Below are 10,330 nucleotides of genomic sequence, written 5' to 3'. Positions count from 1 at the left end.
GATTATAGAGACAGGATCATGGTGGATTAAGGAGAGAATGAACTTCCTTTGTTAGCCTGGCCCAGTGACCTGCAGGGATTTGGTTGGTTCCCTCTGGGGGAAAGGAGGAGGAAATTTTTCACTAGAAGGGAAATTGTATTGTCAGGTAGAAGCAGGTGGTGACAGATGCATGGTCATGACAGGCAAGTTGAAGAATGGACTATAGGGGCTGGAGAGGTGGCTCAGTGGTTAGAAGCGCTTGCTACTCTCTCACAGGACCTGGGTTCAGTTTCCAGCACTCACAAGGCAGCTCACTCCAGTTCCAAGGAACACAACGCCTTCTTCTGGCCTCCATGGTTCCTCTGCTTCTCAAACATTGAGGTTACAGGTATGAGATACCATGGCTGGCTTCTGCCTAGGACTTCTAAAAATGTATTTAATTTTATTTAATGAATATGAGTGTTCTGTCTGCATGTATGTCTGTGTACCAAGTGTGTGCCTGGTGCCCTCAGAGACCAAAAGAGGGCATCAGGTACCCTAGATAGTTGTGAGCCACCACGTGGGACCTGGGAACTGAACCCAGCTCCTCTCTGCAAGAGCAGCTATGGATCTTAACATCTGAGTCATCCCTCCCGCCCCTTTGCCTAGGACTTATTGAGAACCCCCTTATGCCTTATTTGTCTGGTTGAACACCAAGTTCCCTGTCCCTGGTCATATACCCTCTTTCAGGATGGGGATGGACCTTGTTCCTGGGCCTGTCTTCCAAGGGAAGACATCCTACTGATAAAGTATCAAAGAAAGGTCCATGTTGGCTCACGGTTTCGGTCCATGCTCAGCTTGTTCCATTGTTTCTGGGCCTATGATGAAGCTGACTGTGTGGGTAAAGAAAGGAGTTTACCTCCTAGCAGGCAGAAAGCCGAGAGACAAACACAGGAAAAAACCTGGGTAAGACAGAGCCCTCAAAGACAGCACTCCCAAGTGACCTACTTCCTCGGCTTAGACCCTGCCTCCTAAAGTTTCTAGCACCTTCCAAAACAGTACCACAAGCCAAGAAACAAGGCGTCAACACATGAACCTGTGGGGGGTTTTGTTGTTGTTGCTGTTGTTCTTGTTTTTTTGAGACAGGGTTTCTCTGTGTAGCCCTGGCTTTCCTGGAACTTACTCTGTAGACCAGGCTGACCTCGAACTCAGAGATCCACCTGCCTCTGCCTCCCGAGTGCTGGGGTTAAAGACGTGAGCCACCGCCCCTGAAAAGCCTGTGGGAGCCAGGTCAGCAGAATCTTGCATCCTGACTGACCGGCAGCCAGAGTGCTTCTTTATTTATACAAAGTTTAGTAAGTAGGGACACATTCATGTTGTCCTAAAACATGGATCATATCATTTTTGTTTTTGGACTGTGCTTCCCTTCCTTCTGCTCGTCTTTTAGTCGTTGTTAATAAACTATGGCAGGACAGAGTTATCATTTCCCATCGTTTCCCCTCAAGTTTTGACATCATTGATAAACAGAGTTATCACTTTTACTCATTAACCCAATAACCCAATTTTTAGGAATCTAGAGACATATGACAATTTTTTTTCTCAGGCTGGTTACTTCTTTGACTACCAGGACATTTGACCAAAACAATCTTCAAGCCATCCCGGGCACACCGCTGTGTCCCAGGCAGGGTATTATCAACTCTTAATGTTCAGAGGGCCCAAGAAAAATCCGCAGGCCCAAGATGCTGCTGTTATTATTCAAACTCGGTCATAATACAATGTTTATACTTTATACCTTCGTAGAATACTTTTATCATCTTTTTATATCATTCTTTGCCCATCGTTATGTCTCCGTGCAGGGTAAGGTAACTTCAGCTGGTCTAACTTCATTGCTATATCGGCCACATTATTCTCTGGGTGTATAGCAGAAAGAGGCTTGTAATCTGAACTATGGCCATCTCCTCCAGCCCACTGATTCTTGTTGACGTTTTTAGATTACTTTGTCTTGGTTATCTTGTTCCTGGGGTAAGTACAGATGTTTCAAAAATGTCTCATAGCCTCATAAAGAGACCACTGGCTTCTTTGTGTGTGTGTCGCAACCTCCAAGGCGTAAAGAAGGCCTACAAGTAGATTAGGATATCTCCCCAAGGCGGGGAAGATAGTATGTTCAGGGCTGTGCTGGGGAAGCTTGGAAATAGCACTCCTGGGAGAAGGCATACATGATTCATAAGAAATTTTCCATCAATCCAATATTCCCAGATTGTACAAATATTAAAAGTCTCTCAGGTGTGCAACAGGTGGAGATGAGAAGCAAAGGTGGCGTGGCGGCCCTCACGTGGCTCAGCTCTGCTGGGTCTTTGTCACACAGCTGTGCTGAAGTTATGATTTGTGCCAACCCCACCAGATACGACCATGTCAGACTGGAGCCAGGCTGGACTGGCTGGCCAGTGAGTTCCAGGCATCTATCTGTGCCTCAACAGAACTGGGATTTCAGGCCCTGTTGCTGGGGGTTCAAACCCAGGTCCTCATGCTTGTGAGGCCAGCACTTTTCCGACTGAGCCGTCTCCCCAGCTCCTGTGAATTCCTCTTCTGCAGGAAACAGCGGCTGTGATCTCCGCTGCTTGCAGTTTAGAAAGCCTGATCAAATGCAGCTGGCTCCAGGTTATCTCGTCTGAATCAGGTTCCACGCACACCGAGCACCTGCCCCTTGGCTGGCTGGCGGCTCATAGGCAACAGTGAGACAAAGATGTATGAGACAGAACCATATAATTAGATAACAATAGCTCACCCTGCTGGGTATGGTGGTCTATGCCTGTCATCGCAGAGCTTGGGAAGTGGAGGTAGGGGGATCAGGAGTTCAAGTCTTTCTTGGCTATGTAGGGAGTTTGAGACCAACTTGGCCTACACAAGACACTGTTTCAAGACAAAATAAAACCAAATGATGGGGCTGGAGAAATGGCTCAGCAGTTCAAAAATTTGCCTCACAAGTGTGAGGACCCAGATCCGCAGAACCTGTGCAAATGCCATGTGAGCCTACCTGGGATGCCTGCCTCAGAAGAAGAAGACAGGGATCTCCAGCGTGCTGACTAAGGAGGTTAGCTGTGTGAGCTAGCTCTGGGCTTGATTGAGAGAGCCTGATTCCATGAACAAAGTGGCAGTGTGACCAGAGATGATTGCCGATATGAACCTTGGGCCTCCACACACACATGCACATACATGTCCCCACACTTATGCAAGCATGCAAACGCGCATACATGCATACCATAGGTACAAGGAAAATTAAAAGTAAATAAATAACCCTGGGACTGGAGAGACAGCTCAGAGGTTAAGAGCACTTGTTGCTCTTACAGAGGACCTGGGTTCAGTTCCCAGCGCCTACATAGTGGCTCACAGCCATCTGTAACTCCAGTTCCAGGAGACTTGGCACCCTCTTCTGGCTTCCAGAGGTACCAGGTGTGCACACGGTGCACTTACATACATGCAGGCAAAACACTTATACACATAAAATAAAATGAATGAATAAATCTTTAAAAAAAATAAAAGCCAAAAGATTTAAAAAGAGAAAACCATTGCCTGACATTCCATGATCACACGGACTGAGACAGACATTATGCTGTGTACCCCAACCCCCCAATATTATGGTTCTCACGAGTCCTTCTTGTGGTAATTGCTGTCGTTGACCCCATGTTGGAGACAGGGAAACTGAGGCTCGGATATGTAATTTGACTGAGACACACAACTGGCCTCTGCCTACAGTGAACCTGCTCCTAACCATCTGAGGAGATGCCCCTGTGCACCATGGAACTGGTTGGTCCAGGGCAGGGCAGGGCACTTCTGACTGTGGAAAGTGTGTTCCCAAAGGACCAGAGGCACTAGGTTATGGGACTGGAGTGGCCTGTGACCCTGAGGGCAGACAGGCAGAGCCCAGACCTCCCTGTTCCCATCACCAAGCACTGAGCTCTGGCCGGCTGAGCCTAAGAAGCCGAACTTGATCCTGGAGGCTGTAGAACCATGAAGGGATTTTCAGTGGATTTACAATTCGGAAATCTCTTGCAGCTTGGCAGGGTGTGTGGGCTGGGAAGAAGAAGCTATTGCGAGGCCCTTTATGTAATTCAGGTGAGAAACGAGCAGGGCCAGGATGAAGCCCCGCTGGTGGGAAGAGGAAATGGACAGAGGGGCGAAGATGAGAGAGGGAGGCAGAGAGCCGCAGGCCTGGATCGTGCATACTAAGAGGAAAGGAAGCACTCAGGGTGAGGTCCCCCGAGCCTGCCTGGAAGATGGGGGTGCTGCTGAGCCTACGCTGAGATATGAGAGATACGGGAGGAAGAATGAGGCCGTGTTCTAAGCGGCGAGGTGGCCGCCCCGGGGAGCTGGGCCGAAGATACAGCTAATGATGGTGGACAATTACGAAGGCAGGCAGCAGAAAGGGCGACCTCCCAGGGATGCGGGAAGATTAAATGAATTAATACACACAGTGGGCTGAGAATCGTGCCTCTCCACAAAGCAAGCATGCTAAGAGAATTTGCTATTAATTTGACTATTGTTAGCCTTGTTTCACAGCGCGGGAAACTGGGGCAGAGGGCTCATGGAGCCGGCCAGGGTCACGTGGTCACAGGACCGACGCAGGCTCGCTCAGGGTCCCAGTCCTTACTCCTGGTCCCACACCATGCTGCCTGCAGCAAACCGAGTATGGAGGGTGACCAGAGGTTAGGGTGGGTAGGTCACACAGGGGACAGGAAAGAGGTAAAGACAGAGGCCAAGAGAAACCCTTCTTTAGCTAAAGTGTGTCATCCTCTAGGCCTCTCTGGAGCCTCTCATCCCTGGAGAACCCTTAAAAGGTACACTGACCTTCTTACCTCCTACCCATGAGCCTCTGCTTCGGTCATTCTGGAAGGGTCAAGGGCCTGGCCCAAGTTGGAGGAAGCTTGGACACAGGAAGGTGCCTGCGCACTCAGGACTAAATGTAAGGATAAACATGGTTTTGTTTTGTTTGTTTCTCTCCAGACGGAGGCTCCTGCATCCCAGGCTGACCTCCTACTCAAATAGTGACTCAGAGAGTGGCCTTCAACTTCTGACGCTCTGTTTACTCAGTGCTGGGGATGGAAGCCAGAGCTTTCCAACTCTAGGCAGGTGCCTACCGAGTTACATGGCCAGCACCCCCAGCACGGTCCCCGCTCCGCACTAGAATGAAAACCCAGTGACACAACACTGGCAGGTGGTAGGGGTCGGGCTGAGAGGCAGGGGTGGGGGTAACCCAGTGTTAAGGCCTTGTTAAATTCCTGTGGAGTGGGTGGCCGAAACAGACTGCCTCAGTTTGGGTTCTGCTCCCCCGCAACCCGAAAAGTCCCCTCAGAACCTGTTCCCGCATCATTAGACTGGCCACCCCGAATCTCAGACTCGCAGGGTTCCCGTGATTAAATGACAGGATGTGTGACTGCTTTGAAGGCTGCAGGGAGCGTTTGTGTGTCTACAAACAGAGCGCTCTGTCACAATTCTGTGACTTCCACCTCTGGAGGTAGCTGGTGACAGACTGGGAAAAGAGCGTGGGAAAGCTGTCTGGGACTCGTGGGCAGCTTGGCGGCTTGGCAGAGGAGTGGAGCGAGGTCAGTGTGGTTGGACTGAAGAGGAACAGGCGTGGGCTGGCTCCTCAGACCCTGGAGGGGGCTGTCGAGGCTGATGGGCTGTGACCTCCTCCATGCTTATCCTGGAGCATGCTCAGGAGTGCTGCAGGGGGATGCGGGCATGCCTGAGTGCAAGCATGTAGTGTGAGCGAGTGTATGTGTGCACACTCGAAGGACTGCCCCCCCCCCTCCAGCTTGGATCCACACTCAAGAGGACATCCCAGAGGGGTGTAGGTAGGATGACTTCTCTGAGAAGCAAGCCTCTCCGACGGGTGACTTTTCTGCTGAACCCTCTTCCGAGCAGCGGGGATAATTGGAACGCTTGCAGCGTTTGGTTTGTTTGGGTGTCCATGCACTGTGAGTAAGCCAAGCATGCGCACACGTGTCTGGTGCCGCCAGCCGCCCACGGAGCAACCACGGGTCAGTGGAAAGGGCGGTTGTTTACCAAGGTGCACCCTGGTGGTACTGAGAGCGACTGGATGGTGGCCTCTTGGCTGCTCCTTCTGCGTGTGACAGCCCCCCTTCCTGCCCCTGTGGTCAGAACTTTCTTTGAGAAGGAAAGGTGGGGGACTGGGAGGAGGAGGGAGGAAGGGGAAAACCACTGTGGTGTCTCAATCGGCCCTGGCTCGATAAACAACCGCCCCCCCCCCCAGGGTCCCACTCTTGTCATAGCAATGTCTTGCTCCAAAAGCCAGCTTCCTATAGCAGCTGTGACTGTGACCCTGGTGGGTGATTTGTGTGTGCTGTGTGTGACTGGCCTCTGAGGAGCTCAGGGAGTTCAGTTGTGCCTGTTTCAACCCCTCCCAGCCGGGCTTGTTGACTGTGCTTATACATGTTAGTGTGGGAGGGTGGAGGGGGTCACAAGGCCCTCACACTAGCTACAGATCTGGTGCTCCCGTGCCACCTGATGTGTGCAATTCTGCCTAATTGCACACGGCCTGGGGAGGAGCTAGAGTACATAAATCGGGGAGACTAGGGGACTGTCACTCAGTTCCCATTCATGGTGTACTAGGCTGCAGACACTCACACCGGGCATCAGTCACTTTGCCATTTGACAGGACGTCATCATGTAGTCATCCGCAGGGTTTATACTTGAGAACCACTCAATAGCTTTACACACACACACACACACACACACCACCACCACCTCATCTTTAGTAAATTTATGATTTTGTGTTGGGCCATGGGTTGGACGCGTCTGGTAGAAGTCTCTTGGGGCTCTGGGAGAGTCAAAGACACGGTGAATGTGATCTCGAGCTAGAGTGGGTTCCTCCGGTGGGGCTAGCACCCTGGGATCTATGTGGGAATGTTGTGGTGAGTTTAACAGCAGGTTCTCTGGAGGAAGGGTCCTCTTGGTACCCCGGATCAAGAAGCCCTCCAGTTTGGGAGTGGGATATGCTAGTTTGAGGACACAATTGTGGCAGCAACTCTATAGGCTGTGACAGCTGGGGTCAGCTAGCACCTGGTGCATAGTAGGTCTTCAATCAATATCTGTTTAAATGAGTAAGTGAATGGTCAGGTATATGAATGAATGAATGAAGAGCTGGCTGGCTGGGAGCTGAGTCAAGAGGCAGGTTGGGAAGGACGGGGAAAGGAGATAGAGGCCTCAGAAATCAGGACCCAGCTGATCCAAGGGGTCTCAGCTCCAGCCCCACCCCCAGCTTCCCCAGTTCTGGCCACGACTTAGCATTCTTTCATAAATGACCCGGGTGCTGTTGAATGCAGGTTTCTCACTGGGCCTCTTGTTTCCTCAATCGTGACAAAAGCCGTATTAATGAGTTATTGGAAAAACGAAGCCCTGCTCCAGGCCAGAGACGCGGCAAACATAGAGGAGGTGGTGCCAGAAGGCAGAGGGGGGTCTCTGAAGAGTGGGAAAGGGAATTTAAATCTTCCCACAGCTTGTCTGTCGGAGCACAGCAGCTCACACAGACCGAGGGAATCGCTCGCAGCCTGAATGGCTTGGCGTCTGATAGTCTCTATTAGGGCGCTACCTCAGGACCTTTGCACTGACAGTTGCCCCAAATCGCACTCCTGCCACACCCTCGCGTTACCTTGACTGAAGGCCGCCTCCTCCCCGACACCCTCCCTGGTGATCTTGTCTAACATGACATCATTCTCCACTTCCACCCTCCTGCCCTCACTCTGTTTTAATTTTGGCTTCATAGTGTATAGAAATTTCTAGATTTTTATAGAAGCAGACCCAGATGAAAATTTGAACGTAACCAGTATTCGTTGGCTCTATGAAATAGTTAAAAAAGGGGAGTGATGGAGGAACAAACAATGAAGTTGCCATTGTGGCGTGGGGGGGGGGGGTTGGAGCTCACATCATCAGGGAACTACAGGTCACATTCTCAGAGACACCCTTGAGTGGCGAGGGAGCTGGGTAGGCCCTAGGATCAGCGAGTCAAAGGTTAGGAGCTGTTCCTAAGGAATGTTTTCCTGATAAAAATGGTATGGCTTGAGCTGTTGAGATAACACAGTGGGGTGAAGGAACATGACAGTAAGCTTGATGAGCCGAGTTTGATCCCTGTGACCTGCTGGAAAGAGAGAATTGACTCCTGAAGGTGTCCTCTGATCTCCGTGTGTACATTGTTGTTGCATGTGTTCCTAACACACACACACACACACACACACACACACACACACACACACACACACACGATAAAACCTAGGGGGAATGGCGTAGTTTGAGATCAGACCCAGTCATACAGGAAGTAGGTCTTTGTGTACAAGTCTCTCTGACTCCTCCCACTAGATTTTCCTCCAATCACTATCCTGAGCTGAGGCATTCTATATCCTGAAGTTTGGCTTATGCTGGTTTGGCCTAGCCCATGGGGGGCCTGTAACGGCTCCTTCCGGGATGAGCTGTTCTCCCAGGACCTATGCTGGAGTGTTGTGCTTTCCGGCCTCAGCTGGAGTAACCAGAGCTTTAGATGTTGTTGTCTGAACAGCAGAATGCCCCACAGGTGGGGGAGGGGCAACTGAGGGTCTTGGGGTGAGCGGAGAGGCAGTTGGGCAAGCTGATCTGAGAAGTGGGGGTTCACCTTGGCTTGTCTGCCGTGCTGCATAGGGACTTGTGCAGACACAGGAACTAAGTAGCCAGACCCTCCTCAGGTCTGCAGGCCACTTGAGGTCCTGAGGATTCAGTGGCAGGCGCCTCTCAGGGTGTGTCCAGGGTGGTGCAGCCGGACACAGCCTTCAGCAGCCACAGGGACAAGAGTCAGCGACGTGGCAACACAAGGTTTCTTTTCCTGGGCCCTGGAGAATCAAACATAACGAAGGCTGGTTTCTCAGCATTGCGGCAATTGGAGACTTGGGATCCGAATTTATTTGACTTGGAAAAATAAAACAGGATGACATTTATTGCAGGAGGATGTGGCAGTGTAAATTCAAGACCACTCCAGTGCAGGACGCCCTTGGGGCCTCTAGGCGGAAGGGTCTGGGTTGAAAGGCTTGCCCTGGCCAAGTGGAAAGTGGGGGGCAGAGAAGGGGGTACGGAAGCTGCTAGGGAGAGGGCAGAGGAATGGAATGTTTTGTTTCGTTTTTAATGTACTTGAAAAAAAACCAACATTTCTTTATTTCTGATTGTAAAAATAACACAGGCTGCTTGTGGAAAATTGGGGAGAAACCATAATCTATGAAGTCAGAGTTGCAAATCACCCCTAATTCTATCACCCACGATAGTCATTAAAACAGTATTATCCAACCTTCTCATCTCTATTCCATACCTGGCTCTTCCCATAATTGAGGCCATATTAATATTATTTATATAATTTATAGTCTACCTATAGAGGACAGCAGATCCCTGAGCTCTGCACAGTAAACAAATGAGAAACCCGCACACGCAGTCCCTCGCCCGTCTATACTCAGATCTTAATTTACAGAGAGGTGGAGCATGGGGGTGTGTGACAGGTACCAACCCAGCCAACAAAAAGTATGGTGACCCTGAAGACGTGACCTCACACCCCTCGGTGCCTCAATCTATACCGCACAGTGGTTTTGAGGAGTGTCATATAGAAGTGTCCTTTAATAACTGTCACGGTGCCATCCAGCCTTGGTGGTGGCGGAAGAACGATCGGCGGGGCTTTGGCATTCAATTTGCCAATGACTTTAAAGCTGCTCCTTCTGCTGCTTCTCCTTTTCCTCCTCCACCTCCAGCTTCTCACTGTCCTTTCTTCTTTTTAAAGATTGGAGGCTGGAGAGATGCCTCGGGCTGTTGAGAGCCCTGGCTACTCTTCTGGAAGCCCTCAGTTCAGTTCCCAGGGGCTCACAACATTCTGTAACCCCAGCTCCAGAGGATCAAATGTCTTCTTTGGCTCCGTCATTGCCAGGCATGCATGTAGCACACTTACATACACACAGGCAAAACATGCACATAAAAGAATAAATAAACATTTAAAAAAGCAAAAGAAAGAAAAGGCATTTGATAGTCTCTGGTGTGAATGCCAGCTTTGCTGTGTGGCACTAGGGATGTGACTACACCTTTCTGTTCCTCGGTGTCCTCATCTCCCAAATAGTTGAAGAAGGGTGTCTGTGAAGGTAAGTGGTTTTTAGTCTAGGCTGTGAAATTTGAAACCACAGCCTCTCCTCCCCAGAAGGCCCTGGAGTAGGGAGATAGAAAAGGCATGGGCATGTGATAAACAGGCTGGATTATCCTCAAAGGACTGAGAGGTTGGTCCCTTCCATCCCTGCCTCCATGTTTGGATCCTGATGCTGCATGCCCCGCTGGTAGTCTCTGGAGGTCCCATAAGGGC

The sequence above is a fragment of the Alexandromys fortis genome, unplaced genomic scaffold (assembly GCF_014885135.2).
Source record: "Alexandromys fortis isolate MF-2015 unplaced genomic scaffold, M_Fortis_MF-2015_v1.1 scaffold_9, whole genome shotgun sequence".
NCBI classification, from domain to species: Eukaryota; Metazoa; Chordata; class Mammalia; order Rodentia; family Cricetidae; genus Alexandromys; species Alexandromys fortis.
This window is presented reverse-complemented; position numbering follows the sequence as displayed.